Source organism: Coenobita brevimanus, chromosome 72, assembly GCF_032717465.1.
Source record: "Coenobita brevimanus isolate Jiangsu-jjx chromosome 72, ASM3271746v2, whole genome shotgun sequence".
Taxonomy (NCBI): Eukaryota; Metazoa; Arthropoda; class Malacostraca; order Decapoda; family Coenobitidae; genus Coenobita; species Coenobita brevimanus.
This window is the reverse complement of record NC_137025.1, coordinates 1515001-1531741: the sequence shown is the minus strand read 5'-3', so window position 1 is coordinate 1531741 and position 16741 is coordinate 1515001.

Below are 16741 nucleotides of genomic sequence, written 5' to 3'. Positions count from 1 at the left end.
CCGACAGTGCCAGGGATTCGACCCCTTCACTTACCGGTCGTCGTGTGCGCCGTTGTCTGTGTTAAGCTGCTAAAAACTGAACTTGCGAACCTCGCTGATACAGTTACCGGCGTACTAATAGCATAATATTATCCCTGATGTTAATGGCGTGGTTGGGAGCATTATTTGTGGACGGGGATAGAGTGATTTAGTTCTCGCTACAACGTCATTCTCCATTCTTTCTCCTCCACTCCCTCTTTCCTCTCGTCTTCCTTCATTTCCTTTCTTCTCCACTTCCGCTCCTCCTCCTCTACCACATCCACTTTCCCTTTCCATTAACTCGTAACTTAATGCGTGGCAGTCGTGCAAGGAAATAAGTGAATTACCCTCAAAATGGATGCCTGCATAACGCTCACCTTCCATCCTCCCAGCACAACTACAGACTGCCCGTAGAAGAGGATTTATTGCTATATTCCTCGGTTCTTTCTAGAGTGGGTAAGTACAAAAAGAGATCATATATAGAGCCGTATTTTAAGAGGCATTTAAGCTTCACACACACACACACACACACACACACACACACACACACATTAGCGTGTAATATCAATTTTTCCCAACAAATGGCCACTTACATATTTATCTTTTGTATACCATCCATTCCCAGAAACAGGAACAATTTTGGCGCCGTTTTCTTCTCATTTAAAATAGTGACCGCGAATAATTAATTTTCTTTGTATATTTTTATCCGTTTTCTCTAATTATTTAATGGGTAACAACGATACTTTTACCTTTGATTGGGTACTATTTTTTTTTTTTAGTTATGTCCACAGTTTTAAGAAAGAGTAGTAAAAAAAATATTGTAAATCTTAATCGTAGCTACATTACTAATATTCTCTCTCTACATTACTAATATTCTCTCTCTCTACATTACTAATATTCTCTCTCTCTCTCTTATTAAGCTATATCATTCCGTTGTAAGTCAGAATCTAGCTCCTGATTACACTATCATAATATCTGACCTCTACTAGTTTATTTCACGTGGATCAGTGGCAGAAACAGACAACACTACAGCCCTACACCCTTTTCATAGCACTTCTTCGTGACTGGCGCAGCTCTGCATTCAGCGTGGAAAGATGGAAATATTCGGTCGAGAGAGAGAGAGAGAGAGAGAGAGAGTACAGGTATCTCATTTAAAATCGTGGGGTATTTGAGTTGGAGATTTCGTAACACTTCTTCCTTAGCGATTTCTTCAACACATTACATTTTACCGTCCCTTGTACTTCGTTGATGCAGGTAATTTCGATATTAAAAGCTTGAATGAAGGAAAAATGGCGTCCTTGTGGTGAAAATGGGTAGAATGGCTGTTAGGTGCGGAAGCCAGACATTTTGACGGGGTAAATGCAAGATGGCGAGGGTGAAAGATGACGCGATGGGAAAAGTGGCGCCAAAATCTCTATCAAATGACGCTAATGGCTGCTCTCCTGGGGCAAATGGCGCGCAAATTGAAGCCTGTTCTTCTGTGGTTCCCCTGACGGCCAGACAGAGAGGAAACTTCGCGCCATCACGCTCCATTATCGCCGTAATCATCGACACATTGCGCGACTTCGGGTGGAGCGGTCGCCATCTTGTGTCTTGTCAAGGTCAAGTAGTGGTTTCGGGATACAATTATTTCGGCGCCTCTTTTTTTCGGTTTAAGAGGATTTACGTTGATTGTGCCTGTTTATATTTCTTTTTTCTTTTCTTTGTTTTTCTATCTATCTATCTGTCTATTGCCAGACGCCTTAATCACGGAAGGGGTGGCCACAAACAAATCGCCTCCATGTCGCCCTGTCCCCCACCATTTCACTGCCCTCCCCCTAGCTCCACACGTCCCTCTCTCATATACCTCCCCATTCCATCCCTGCATCTCGTTCATGGCCTCCCCCTCCCTCTCCCCCCCTTCGCCTCACTCACATACACTCTCCTCGTCAGTCCCTCGCTCTCCATCCTCTTCACATAGATGGAGAGTTGCTACAATAAATTAACACTAGAATTCGGATAGTATAAAAAGAAATAGAACCATAGCATTGTTATTTTTTTTTTTCCACTAAGCCGCGTTCAATAAGCTTTAAAAGGAAAATCTGGAACAAGTAATAATAATAATAATAATAATAATAATAATAATAATAATAAAAAAGTACAGTACGTCAGCTATAATTTTGTGTATTTCCTCTTCGATTTCATTGTAACATTAGCGTTGGTGTGAGAATGTGTTGTTGTTTTGATGCTTTTGGAGAGTTCGCCGTCATCCCACTTCGTCACCGCCCTCTCGAATTTTCTTTAATATATGCCGAATTTATAGCGTTATTCTTCTCCCCCATGCTTATTATAATCTTGCAAAATCGTTAGGAATTTGAATCGTGACAGATGTGGGGGTGAAAGCTGCGTGATAGTTTATAATCTTTCCTGACCTGTTTTCGTTACGTAGCCGGATAGGTAAACACGGAGAGAGAGAGAGAGAGAGAGAGAGAGAGAGAGAGAGAGAGAGAGAGAGAGAGAGAGAGAGAGAGAGAGAGAGAGGCAAGTGGCATTAAAGAGAACGTGAATGGTGGGAGGTAAATGAGTAAATTAAATATCTAAATATGGGAAATTCATTGCACCCTTTCACTACTCTCTCTCTCTCTCTCTCTCTCTCTCTCTCTCTCGTCTTTCCGTCCGTCCAGCCGTCTTTGTCTGCCTGTCTGTATGTCTTTCCTTATTTGTGGAGAGAATGGAAAATCAGAGACTACATAGGAGAGTATATGTGAGTGAGATGGAGGGGGAGAGGGGGATCGAGGATGAGGTGGAGGGATGAGGTAGAGGCATATGTGGAGGATGCTGTGAGTTGGAGGGAGGGCAGACTAATGGCGGAGGATAGACTGACGTGGAGTCGATTTGTTTGTGGTTACCTTCAGGAATCGGGGGTATTACTGTAGATAAACTGGTAGATAGATAGATGGATAGATAGATAGATAGATAGACAGGCAGACCAGTAGATAAAGATAGATGGATAGACATGCAGACAGGTAGCGATAGATGAAAGAATAGATAGATTGATAGATAAATAGATAGATAGATAGACAGACAGATGGATAGATAGACAGATAGATATATTGACAGGTAGCGAGATTTGTTTTCTATCTTTCTCCTTTATGTCTCTCGCTCTAGCTATAGACTAGTTAACCCGTTCCCTGAATCCACCAACCCCTCCCACGCAACAGATGGCTCTGACCCTCCCCCCGCAATGCCGCGTAGGTATGCATGGCGCCAGGCAGGGTCATTGGGGGGTCAAAGGTCAACGTGGGAGGGGCCGAATATGCGAATGACCCCACCCACAAACTCTTCTCTCTCTCTCTCTCTCTCTCTCTCTCTCTCTCTCTCACACACACACACACACACACACACACACACACACACACACACACACACACATTCTCCCCCTCTCTCTCTCTCATCCACCCACACACACACACACACACACACACACACACACACTTCCACACCCACACACACCCACACACATTCTCCCCCTCTATCCTCTCTCTCTCTCTCTCTCACCCACACACACACCCACCCACCCACACACACACACACACACACACACACACACACACACACACACACATTCTCCCCCTCTATCCTCTCTCTCTCTCTCTCTCTCTCTCTCTCTCACACCCACACCCACACCTACCCACCCACCCACCCACCCACACACACACACACACACATTCTCCCCCTCTATCCTCTCTCTCTCTCTCTCTCTCTCTCTCTCTCTCTCTCTCTCTCACCCACACACACCCACACACACACACACACACACACACACACACACACACACACACACAATCTCCCCCTCTACTGGCAAACAAGGCCACAGGATCCTTCAGGTTACCATAGTGTCCTCCCCAGGTGTTTCTCAGGTATATATGTTACTTACCTGTACATGGAGGCTACATGGACGTATGAATGGAGTGGCGCCAGCTGTCCGCACCGGGATTCGAACCCTGGTCCTAACGAGAGAGAGAAGGAGCGAGAAAAACCAGACTACATTAAGCTAACAACCCCTTTACCCAATCAGACTCGCCATCTTTCCACACACATGGCCATAGAGGACAAGAAAGTTGACGCCCTGCCTGACCTTTGACCTGAGGGGCGTGACCTACTGCGTGACCTCAGTGGGGGAGCCCGTGTGATGAGCAGCGGCTGACCTCGTAACCTTTCCTGCCCTCGCCACTCCGTCGAGGTCACACGCGCCGCTCTCGATCCTGCCGCCTAACTTGATCCATAAACTTACCCGCTCACTGTTGCCACATTCACAAACATCGCTATTCCCGTGCTGGAAAGTCGCTACATTTCGTCCATCTTAATCGCTAGAAATAATTAAAAAGCGGATGGAAATGCAAACCTCTTTAGCATCTCGGTAGATTTTTTTGTATTTAAAAGTTGAAAATTTCTCTTAGCACATCAATAGACACAAAAAAGAAAAAGGAAAGGGAAAAAGCTGAGACTACAACTGTGTGCCTCGCTAAATATAACAACCTCTGAACCTGTTGATTGATGTAAATTATGTCGCTACAGTAGCATACCTCTTAATCTGGCGAAGAAAAAAAAACTGCTACCTTTGCAACTCTGTACCCTACTTGGTGTAATTAATGGTCTGGGTAAACTCTGAACTTAAAGTAGATTTCTTGTAGTTACATAAAAAAAATAGCTAAATGCAAATAAATATGTAAATTAAGCGAAAAAGTGGAAATCGTTCTGTGCATTAAACGAAGCGAAAAATTACTCTCGCTACGTTTACAACCCTGTAGGCCACTTGGCGTAAACTCAGCGAAAAAGCGAAAAAAAATATCGTAAATAAATACACATCTTTAAACCTAGCGCAAAATGAATCTCGCTACGTTTGCAAGAGGGGCATCGAAAAAGGAAAAAAAAAAATCGACAAGTACAATATTATTCCTCAATTCAGACCGAGCGAAAAATGAATCTCGCTACGTTTGCAACCGTGTAGGCCACTTGGTTCAATTTATGGCCGCGGGGTCGACTCTGAACTTGTTGTGTTGGTGTCGGTAATCCTCCAACACACTATTTATTACCTTGTCTTCGGAGTTCACGGGCTAGTTTCCCCTCGTACAGATTTGATTGCACTCCACGGGTAGGCAAGAACCTTATTTATTGACAACTGAGGCCTGTTCGTACCTGGAACTGAAAAAGGGGACCGAGATTGCAGATTAGACGGATGAGTGTCGTTGTATATGGAAAATCTGAATAGAAAAAACTCGTCAGATATGCAATAACTATCTTGATAATTTTAGAGTTCGATTGAGGTGGGGGGAAAAGCGATGGATTTTCTTTCTTCTTTACATTTTTTATTTATTAATTTTTTTACTTAGTGCTACCGGTAATTTTAAAGCCGCTAGCGACATATATGGCAGGTGCTGGTTGGAGAGAGAGAGAGAGAGAGAGAGAGAGAGAGAGAGAGAGAGAGAGAGAGAGAGAGAGAGAGAGAGAGAGAGAGAAATTACTTGGTGTGATCTGCACGTGCCATCCTGATTGTCGGGGTGTAGGTTGGGGTGGGTGTGGGTGTAGGGGTGGGAGGGGAGTAATGCACAGTGGGTGAGGGAGGCGTGTAGGTGTGGGGAGGGTGTAGATGGGGGTGGGAGTGTGGAGAGGGTGATGGTGTGGGGAGAAAGTAGGTGTGGGTGTGTGGGGAGAGTGTAGGTGTGGGTGTGTGTGTGGGGGGGGGTTAGTGAGGGGGGTAGCATCTCGGCAACAATAAGTGAAAGTCGAACAGCCACCCGCCCACCACCTCCAGCATCGCACCTGCCCTGCATCACAATCCTGCCCTGCCCTGCCCTGCCCTGCCCTGCTCTACCCTGCCCTGCCCTGCTCTGCCCTGCTACTGCGCTATAAAATATTAATCCCAATCCCCCCACACGTCAACCACAAATCAACTCTTTTTGATAAATCTCCTCACCTGTGCACCTGCCACTCACCTGGCGAAAAAGTTTGGGGTTTGACCATTCGGGATTGGTCAGGTCTCTCTCTCTCTCTCTCTCTCTCTCTCTCTGTTTAAAACACACTTCGTTTTCTGAGGCTTAATAATTCTCTCAGTGCAGCACTCTCCACACACCTTTCTTATAAAATGTCCACGCCAGTTTTTCTATACGGCGTGGTGTTCCTTCTGACTTTTTTCCTGCCGGCTTCGGCTGGAGGGTTTGGAGGGCCGGGGAGAGCCTTCTTCTTCGCTATCCTTATCTCATTCTAGTAGTTCAGTTACTCTTCTAGGAGCTGCCTAGCATGGGCCAAGCTGTCTACTGCAGTTATCCTCTCTTCTTATGGTCTTATGTTTTAATACTCACTCTCCTTATGCGTACAGGCTAGAGATGTCACACTTAAGACTGGAAATATGGTTTTTGCAGGGATATATATATATTTTTTTTAACATGGAAGGGTGGAGATGAGAGAGAACAGTGGAAATGAGTGAGTGGAGGTGAGTGAAAGCAGTGGAGATGAGTGAGTGGAGGTGAGTGAGAGCAGTGGAAATGAGTGAGTGGAGGTGAGTGAGAGCAGTGGAAATGGGTGAGTGGAGGTGAGTGAAAGCAGTGGAAATGAGTGAGTGGAGGTGAGTGAGAGCAGTGGAAATGAGTGAGTGGAGGTGAGTGAAAGCAGTGGAAATGAGTGAGTGGAGGTGAGTGAAAGCAGTGGAAATGAGTGAGTGGAGGTGAGTGAAAGCAGTGGAAATGAGTGAGTGGAGGTGAGTGAGAGCAGTGGAAATGAGTGAGTGGAAGCGAGTGAGAGCAGTGGAAATGAGTGAGTGGAGATGAGTGAAAGCAGTGGAAATGAGTGGAGGTGAGTGAGTGGAGGTGAGTGAAAGCAGTGGAAATGAGTAAGTGGAAGTGAGTGAGAGCAGTGGAGATAGGAAGGTTGGAGGCGTGGAGGGTGAGGGAGGAGACGTGAAGGGTGAGGGGGAGACGTGGAGGGTGAGGGAGGAGACGTGGAGGGTGAGGGTGCAGACGTGAAGGGTGAGGGAGACGTGGAGGGTGAGGGAGGTGTCATGGAGGGTGAGGGAGGAGGTGTGGAGGGTGAGGGTGGTGTCATGGAGGGTGACGGGGGGACGTGGAGGGTGAAGGAGACGTGGAGGGTGAGGGAGGTGTCATGGAGGGTGAGGGGGGAGACGCGGAGGGTGAGGGGGGAGGTGTGGAGGGTGAGGGAGGCTACGAATGCTTAATATGGCGGTGGTGTGAGGTAGCGAGGTATGGAAGCTGATCAAGGAGGAAGTAAATGGAGAAAGTAGAAAACAAGTTGCCGAATATAGCGATAGATAAAAATAAAAATATAAAAAATAAAACGTGGCCGTGAGGTATGAAGCGAAATTAATTGACAGGAGCTCCAGTTCCTTTTATTAATTTACTTATTCTTGTTACATGTTGAGGTAGTAAGATGATGATGATGAATTACTGTTACCGCTACAACTACGACTGCTACTACTACTACTACTACCTATCTTTAGCCATCAATTGACTATCTATAACTAGCCTTTTTTTATTTTTTTATTTTTTGCAAACGCCGCATGCAGTGAAGGGCAACGCAGACCAAAACAACCTTCAAAACAATTTCCTGATCAAAACTCGCGCCAGCTGTTCCATTTACCTCCCCATGACTAACACATCGAGGGGCAAACACGAAAAAAAAAGAAAAAAAGAAAGAAAAGACAAGTAAGGGGGGAAAAAAGTGAGTTTGCCTTTCGAAATTCCCGCGTTACTGCAATCCCGCGCGTGAGATGTGACCTCCGCCAAATTTCCCGCGCTCGAGACGGGAGATTCCGCATCTTTAGGCGATCTCGGCCACCTGGAGTCCTGGGATGACGGAATATACTTACGATTGATTGCTTTTCGTTACTAAGATCGATTTTTTAAAAGGAATAACTAAAGATGAGGGAAGATCTTTTTTATTATTCCTTCCTCTTCGTAAATAAATAGATAAACAAATAAATTAATAAATGTATAGACAGATAGATAGTGAGAGATAATCGGATAGATAGATAGATAAACAGACAGATAGACAGGTACAAAGATAGATGAATAAATTAATAGATTGATAAAAATGAAACAGTCACGATTATGGATCACCTCTAGGCAATCATGTCAGTTTTTTTTTAACAAGACGAAGATAGAAAAGAGAAACAAGTAAAAAAAAGAATTCCATGCAAGAGATACCAAGGATATGAAAAATAGAATTGTTTACTTTGAATAATGATAATAATAATAATAATAATAATAATAATAATAATAATAATAATGATAAAAATGATAATAATGTTTCTCTTTGTCCACACTTTTTCTCATTCGTGTCAGTCAGAGAGAGAGAGAGAGAGAGAGAGAGAGAGAGAGAGAGAAATTTCGTTAGCAGTGTTGTTGTTGATGTTATTGTTTTGTTGTTGTTCTTGTTGCATTGAGGACTAAACTTATCTTTCTCATTTTCTTCTCCATCTCTCTTGCGGGGGATAGGGAGGACGTGGAGGGACATTTGTATAAGCCAGGTAGTTCCGCCGCCCCGTCAGTGCCACCGCGTGAAGGCGCCCCTCTCCAGCCAATGCTAATCCAGTCAAGACCAGAAAGAGGCTGAAGGAGCTGGACTGGTGTGTGTGTGTGTGTGTGTGTGTGTGTGTGTGTGTGTGTGTGTGTGTGTGCGTTTGAGAGAGAGAGAGAGAGAGAGAGAGAGAGAGAGAGAGAGAGAGAGAGAGAGAGAGAGAGAGAGAGAGAGAGAGAGAGAATTCTGTATGTGTTGGAGTGTATGTATGTATGTATGTGTGTGTGTGTGTATGTATGTGTATCTGTATGTATGTATGTATGAATGTATGTATGTATGTATGTGTGTGTACGTAGGCTGTGTGTGTGTGTGTGTGTGTGTGTGTGTGTGTGTGTGTGTGTGTGTGTGTGTAAAAGGGAAAACACACGAGCCACTCCCTCACCAAGGCAAGCATGCTAACGTTGGTGGTGACGTCACTGGCTGCCCTTACCTGACCCCACCCACCTGACGTACTCATTACCTGTTCATTATTATTATTATTATTATTATTATTATTATTATTATTTTTATTATTATCATCATCATCATCATTACCATCATCATCATCATTATTATTATTATTATTATTATTATTATTTTACTTTTGCCTAGACGTTCATCATCATTGTTAGTTATATGGTGGTGATGATGATAGTGATGATGGTAGTAGTAGTAGTAGTAGTAGTAGTAGCAGTAGTAGTAGTAGTAGTAGTAGTAAGAGTAGTAGTAGTAGTAAATAAAAAAACATCCATTATTTTCTTAGCATCACCATCTTAACTACCTAAACATCAGCCAGCCAAGACATCCAACATCCTTATAAAGTGAAAGCAGTGAACGTGAAATTAAATCGCAGCAAAAAAGAAAAAAAAAAAACAGGAAAAATATTAAACAGGACGAACAACTGCATCTGTTAACACCTCAAGGGACGCCATCTTTAACCACAATTCTCTCTCTTAATCAATCTAGGAAAAAAAAAAAAAAGAGTTAATTTTGAAGACAACGATACATGAAAACTGTGTCATAATACTCACCATTGCAGCGTAATTCTCGCGTTGGCAATTTGGCTGAAAAAATGAAAATAAAAATAATGGCGGTTGATTAGCAAGTCCAAGAAGTGCTTAATAACCCAAACTTGCAATTAAGGAAGCAGTGGGAAGCGTAATTAACCGGCAATTAGAGGTTAGAATTACCTAGTTAGATTCTGCTAATTCTTCTGTTATTGCCTGTGCTTTGATGGTAAGATTTTGAGATAAAGAGACAGGAAAAGCGTGACCGAGCACCTGCAGTTTACGATTTACGAATGTGCTCAGTAACCTAGCAGTATACTTCTAGCCTAGCGGTATACTTCATAGTCTAGCAAAGTATATTTACGAATGAGAAAATATATCAGTAGCCTAGGTGTCCATCATTTTTTTCTGCCTATCAATGTCTGCTAGTAAAATATCCGCCTGTTTCCTAGTAGAATATCTATCTATATCTATATCTATCTATCCGTCTATGTACGTATCTGTTTATCTATTTGGCTATCTCTCTGCATCATCGAGGTCCACGTGGCCTAGTAAAAGAAATCATCAACTTGGAAACTGCTCATATTTTCAGTTTTTGTGGAGTTTTATGAAATGACAGTAACACTTTAATAGTAATGGACCCTCTCTCTCTCTCTCTCTCTCTCTCTCTCTCTCTCTCTCTCTCAGTCATGGCCTATGTTACTGGATACTCTAATAATTATAGTTTCCCTCGCTTTTATATTTTCCATTTTCTGTTTCTTGATCCTCCTCGTCCGTAAGATGATGATGTATGTTCTCAATTTCTCAGAAACAAAAGGTTAAAGAAAATAATATGCTGAATTTTCACTTTTATATATTTATTTATTAATTTATATACTCCAAACTCATTAAAAAAACCAGTAGCACTACCTCAAAGCATCTAATATTCAAAGCAATTTTACATCTCTACACTCCGTCGAAGAACAGTCCTTTGCAATACTCGTGTTTGTTTACATCGAACATCCCATCTCAAACACGGACCGCCTCTCCAGCTCCTTTGAAAGACGCTGGGTTAGGCTGGAAAATATATCTTGAGTCAGAGGAGCATCTATCTTTCGGCAAAAATAAATGCTAGAATCGAACGCCACACTAAAAATCACAGGACAACAAACGCATTTAAAATAATCCTTTGGAATCTGGCGTTAAGTGAAATGGTTACTGATTTCTTTAGCGTGTGTAACAGTGAAATCAGCCAAATATTTCCCCACAGTACGATATGCAACTGTTAACAAAATCCAGGTCCCTTTTTTCAGTTATTGGTACCGAGAGAGTGGAATTTTCAGTTATTGGTACCGAAGAGAGTGGATTTTCTCCCGGTACGCGCGTCTACTTATCATATCCTAACCTTGGCCTCTCCGCGGTAACATCCACGCTTCTGCTCCTCGCTCACACTGTTGCTATCCTGTCCTGCCTCACCCCTCACCTTAATCCCTAACCTTCCTACCTCCCTCACCCTTAACCTTACTGTCTCCTTCACCCTTAACATTCCTACCTCCCTCACTCTTAACCTTCCGTCCTTATCTTCCTACCTACCCCACCCTATTGCTTCCTCTCTCACCTTCCTGCCTCCCTCACCCTTCACCTTCATACCTCCCTCACCCTTCACTTTCATCTCTCGCCTTCCTACCTCCTTGACTCTCCACCGTCCTCCCTTACCTTCCTTCCCACCCCTACCCCTCACAGTCTCTCCAAACCTTCCTACCTTCCTTACCCCTAACATCGTATTTATATCTATTCTCAAAATTATTGCACAATGAACTAATCTCAGAAACAAGTGACCATTATCATACTTAAATATTTACTCTGATTGTGAGGTGTATGATAATTTTATGACCAAAAACTAGGGATATATAAACAAGAAGCATTTCATATAAAGGCTGAACTTTGACCTGACCTTGTGACCTTCACCTTCGAATGATAGAATATGGTATTACTTCTTCCTTGCCTGTCTCTCATCCCTCCCACCAAGTCTGCATCATATCGGAGCAAAAAAGTTAACCTTGCCTAGTAATCTTGAATTTTGACCTGTTGTTCTCAAAATCAGTATACTTATTCCTTGGTTTACCCTCAACAGTTCCATCAAGTTTGGCCCAGATCAGATTAAAACTGTTTGAGTTATAGAGGTCACAGAAAGACAAGCAAACAGGAAGACACACGCCGAACGCAGCATGACACCCGTAGCACTAATCACACTAGTAGTCTAAGTCGCTGGTACGAGTGGGCGCGTAACGAATGACTAAGTGTGACCGAATCGAGACCTCTTTCAATAATTTCCCTTCAGCCACATCTAAACACGTTGCAAGTGCTCTGTTCTGCAACGCTGCATCATAAGTGCCTCTGGATATTACGACCTGTGAACTCTTGACCTGCATCCTTCATATTTCTTTAAAACAAATATAATACAAGCACGAGACAGCAAATCCGTAAGACCAAGAAGAATTCCATACGTGCATAGGGTAGCCGTCTCCACCCAAGCCTTTCACCTCCTGCCCATGAGCGTCACGTATTCCAGACTACTACAGGCGAGAGCTAAATTCCACACTATTGTCATCACACCTCATAAAAGCTCCATATACACCCACAGAGGTAAATTATTCTACCGTCACCTCTAATAATCTCACCTGCCTGATCTCCTGCCCTGCTAACCTTCACGTCACCTGCCTCACATACTTACCAATAATGACTGCACACCCTCAGGTATTTTGTGGTTGGGTGAGTCAGGTGGGAGAGTGACCCCAACAACACTGCTTGCGGCTACTTAATCTCGCCAATCAGAAGTTGTATTTATTAACTTTCTGCAGCTTCAGGGTCGTGTGGGGATGGATGTCGCAACTCCTCTTCCTTAGTGATTTATTTTATATCACACTGCATCATTGTTTTTATATGCCATTTGTATCGTTTTAACAGAGACCAAAGTTTGCATGAATAACGTACAAGGGATTTATTAAGGCGTGATACGGGAATAATTCGCCGAGGAACAGATGTCACGTAATATCCGAGGCAACTTAGGGTACCACTTTAAAATCACTATACACCATTCATTTTAACTTGGTCCAAATTTTCATCCTTCTGCGGCTTATTTCACGTAGCTCAGTGGCAGAAAAAAAAAAAAATAATACTCTGGCTCTATATACTGTCTCTAGCACTTCTTCGTGACTGGCACCATATGCTAATGTTAATCTCCTGTTACACCTCAGCATTCAAGATGAGGGGATGGCAATTTTAGGCCAAGGAAAGTGAAAGGAGTATAGTTATTCCTTATCTTTCTAGACCAAACTGGAGTGAATTTTAGAGAAGAAAACACATTAAAATAACGTTCATCCTGACGCCGTAACACTTCCTCCTAAGCGATTTATTTTTGCGCATTGCTTTTTTTTCCTTGTGCGTTTTTTTCTTATACTGTAATGATTTCGACTGGATATATAAACAGGTAAGAGAGTAATGAAGTGTACTGTGCGGCATAAATCGCTAAGGAGGAGGTGTTACGGGACATCCTAAGCAAATTTCACGGTGTTGTTATCCCCTCAGTAACAACAACGACGTCCATTTGCTCGTTACCATCCAGTTTTCGCCACACGTAGGGATTTGTGTGTGTGTATGTGTGTGTGTGTGTGTGTGTGTGTGTGTGTGTGTGTGTGTGTGTGTGTGTGTGTGTGTGTGTGTGTGTGTGTGTGTGTGTGTGTGTGTGTGTTTGGCAAGGTGTCAAGTCGAACGAGAGGTAAAAAGTAAACACGCCTGATTGCCCCCTGGCGGAGAAACATCCAATGAAGGTGACCAAGTGGGGCAAGGTAGGGCATGATGAGGGGTGGGCAGGGCAAGATGAAGGGTAGGCTGGGCAGGGCAAGGCAGGGCAAGGCAGGGCAAGGCGGGGCAAGGCACAGCAGGATAGGCAGGGCAGGGCGGTGAAAGATGAAAATGATGCCGGAAAAGCGATGAAGGAAGGCAGGACAAAGACAGGGATAGGCAGGCATTGAAGACCACGGCAGGGCAAGGCAGAGAAAGGCAGGAAAGGGTAGAACAGGGCAGGGCAGGGCAAGACAAGAAGAAGAAAGGTAGGGAAGGACACGGGAAGGGAATGCAGGGGAAGGAAGGGCAGGGGAAGACACGGAAGGGCAACACAAGGAAGGCAAGTTAAGTGAAGGTAGGACAAGGCAGGGCAGGTAATAATCGATGAAGAGAGAGAGAGAGAGAGAGAGAGAGAGAGAGAGAGAGAGAGAGAGAGAGAGAGAGAGAGGAATGAAAAACTTACAGGAGAGCATCACACAATGACAGGAAAACCACGGAAGATCCTGGGCATTTCAGACAAAATTATCATAGTGTAGGGTGAAAATAAGGGTGAATTAGCCCAGGCAGGCAGGGTGGAGTGAGGACAGGGTGAATTAGAGCAGATGGCAATAGGGTGTGGGCAGAGGGGAAGATGTGAGGGGAAAAAATAGAAGGTGAAGGGTGGAGCAGGGTGCAGAGGGGGAGGCGGGCTGGACAAGGTGAAGGTTGACCAAGGAGTGTGAGAGTGGTGTGTGTGTGTGTGTGTGTGTGTGTGTGTGTGTGTGTGTGTGTGTGTGTGTGTGTGTGTGTGTGTGTGTGTGTGTGTGTGTGTGTGTGTGTGTTCGTGTGTGTGTGTTCGTGTGTGTGTGGTGAAAAGATGCGGTTATGTGTGGGGGGAAGGGGATGTGGTGTGTGCGTGTGTGGGGGTGATGGGATGCTGTGTGTGTGTGTGTGTGTGTGTATGTGTGTGTGTATGTGTGTATGTGTGTGTGTGTGTGTGTGTGTGTGTGTGTGTGTGTGTGTGTGTGTGTGTAATGGCAGCTAGGGAGAAAGGCAGACAACTGTAATCATTTCATAAACCACCCAAAGCTTAAGTGTGTATCCTACGAAGGCACTCAGCATAAAAGGAACCAGAGTAACTTGCTTAGGAAGAGGTGTTAGGGTGCTTCCTTAACCGATGGGAATACTGGCCCTGGATATCATTGTCACTAGAGTTGACTTGCTTTCATCTGACGGAACAGGAAACAGGACCAATCCATGCTGAATACTAGGTCGGGGAGTCCTAGCCAGGTAAATGAGTCTCCTTGATTAACAGGTGTAATTATCCACTCACCTGGCCATCACCTGAGCTGGTTAATGAATCTTTGTCATATTAAATTCACTATAGGGTTTATTTCTGCATGTGATTCGTTAATATTCCCTTTTACTTAAGAAACTGATGTTGATTTTAATTCCTTCGTGCCCATTACATAATTTATTTTGCTTTTACTAATTACAGATTTATTTTCCACCTTAGAATAAACTTTGGAGGATTAGAGAGAGAGAGAGAGAGAGAGAGAGAATTCCCCCTCCTCCTTCCTCCAACACTGTATCTCTCCACCACCTTCCTCCAACACTACATCCCTCCACCACCTTCCTCCAACACTACATCCCTCCACCACCTTCCTCCAACACTACATCCCTCCACCACCTTCCTCCAACACTACATCCCTCCACCACCTTCCTCCAACACTACATCCCTCCACCACCTTCCTCCAACACTACATCCCTCCACCACCTTCCTCCAACACTACATCTCTCCACCACCTTCCTCCAACACTACATCCCTCCACCACCTTCCTCCAACACTGCATCCCTCCACCACCTTCCTCCAACACTACATCCCTCCACCACCTTCCTCCAACACTACATCTCTCCACCACCTTCCTCCAACACTACATCTCTCCACCACCTTCCTCCAACACTACATCCCTCCACCACCTTCCTCCAACACTACATCCCTCCACCACCTTCCTCCAACACTACATCTCTCCACCACCTTCCTCCAACACTACATCTCTCCACCACCTTCCTCCAACACTACATCCCTCCACCACCTTCCTCCAACACTACATCCCTCCACCACCTTCCTCCAACACTACATCTCTCCACCACCTTCCTCCAACACTACATCCCTCCACCACCTTCCTCCAACACTACATCCCTCCACCACCTTCCTCCAACACTACATCTCTCCACCACCTTCCTCCAACACTACATCCCTCCACCACCACCTTCCTCCAACACTACATCCCTCCACCACCTTCCTCCAACACTACATCCCTCCACCACCTTCCTCCAACACTACATCCCTCCACCACCTTCCTCCAACACTACATCTCTCCACCACCTTCCTCCAACACTGCATCTCTCCACCACCTTCCTCCAACACTACATCTCTCCACCACCTTCCTCCAACACTACATCTCTCCACCACCTTCCTCCAACACTACATCCCTCCTCCTTCCTCCAACACTACATCCCTCCACCACCTTCCTCCAACACTACATCCCTCCTCCTTCCTCCAACACTGCATCTCTCCACCACCTTCCTCCAACACTACATCCCTCCACCACCTTCCTCCAACACTACATCCCTCCACCACCTTCCTCCAACACTACATCCCTCCTCCTTCCTCCAACACTACATCCCTCCTCCTTCCTCCAACACTGCTTCTCTCCACCACCTTCCTCCAACACTGCATCTCTCCACCCTTAAAGCTTGATGAATTTGGAGCCCGTTCATCCACTGCCCTACTCTATATAAGGTCTAAGAAGCTTTGGAGAGACCTTAACAACCCTCCGTCAGCGATTTATTCTCTCTATCTTACCTTAGCATCCTCTTCTACGCCACTGATGAAAAGCTTGTCAATACGAAGACCATTATTATAAAGCCCAAGAGAATATTAAAAGCATCAGGGAAATAAGTAGCTAAGGAGGCTATGTTACGAGGCCTCCAGTGCCACTTAAACACACCCGCTAATCCCTGAGTTGATCCCTGTTATCTCCCTTATCGGTATACGTCTACGCTCCCTCCCGCTGCACCCCCCCCCGCCGCCCCTCACCCCCCCCCAGTAAGGCTGCAGGTCCGGACTTTTTATCACTTAGGTTACTATCTGATATTACATCACCATTTTTCAGTTCCTTAGTGTGTGTGTGTGTGTGTGTGTGTGTGTGTGTGTGTGTAGTTTATGGCAGAGCCTGGGGGGGGGGAGGGCTCCTGCATCAGACCCTTGCTTCTCCATTTTAAACTTCGGACTACCTAATGTGTGGCTTGTGTCAGCACCGGGACCCCCACAACAGTCCCGGCTCCACCTTGGCCCC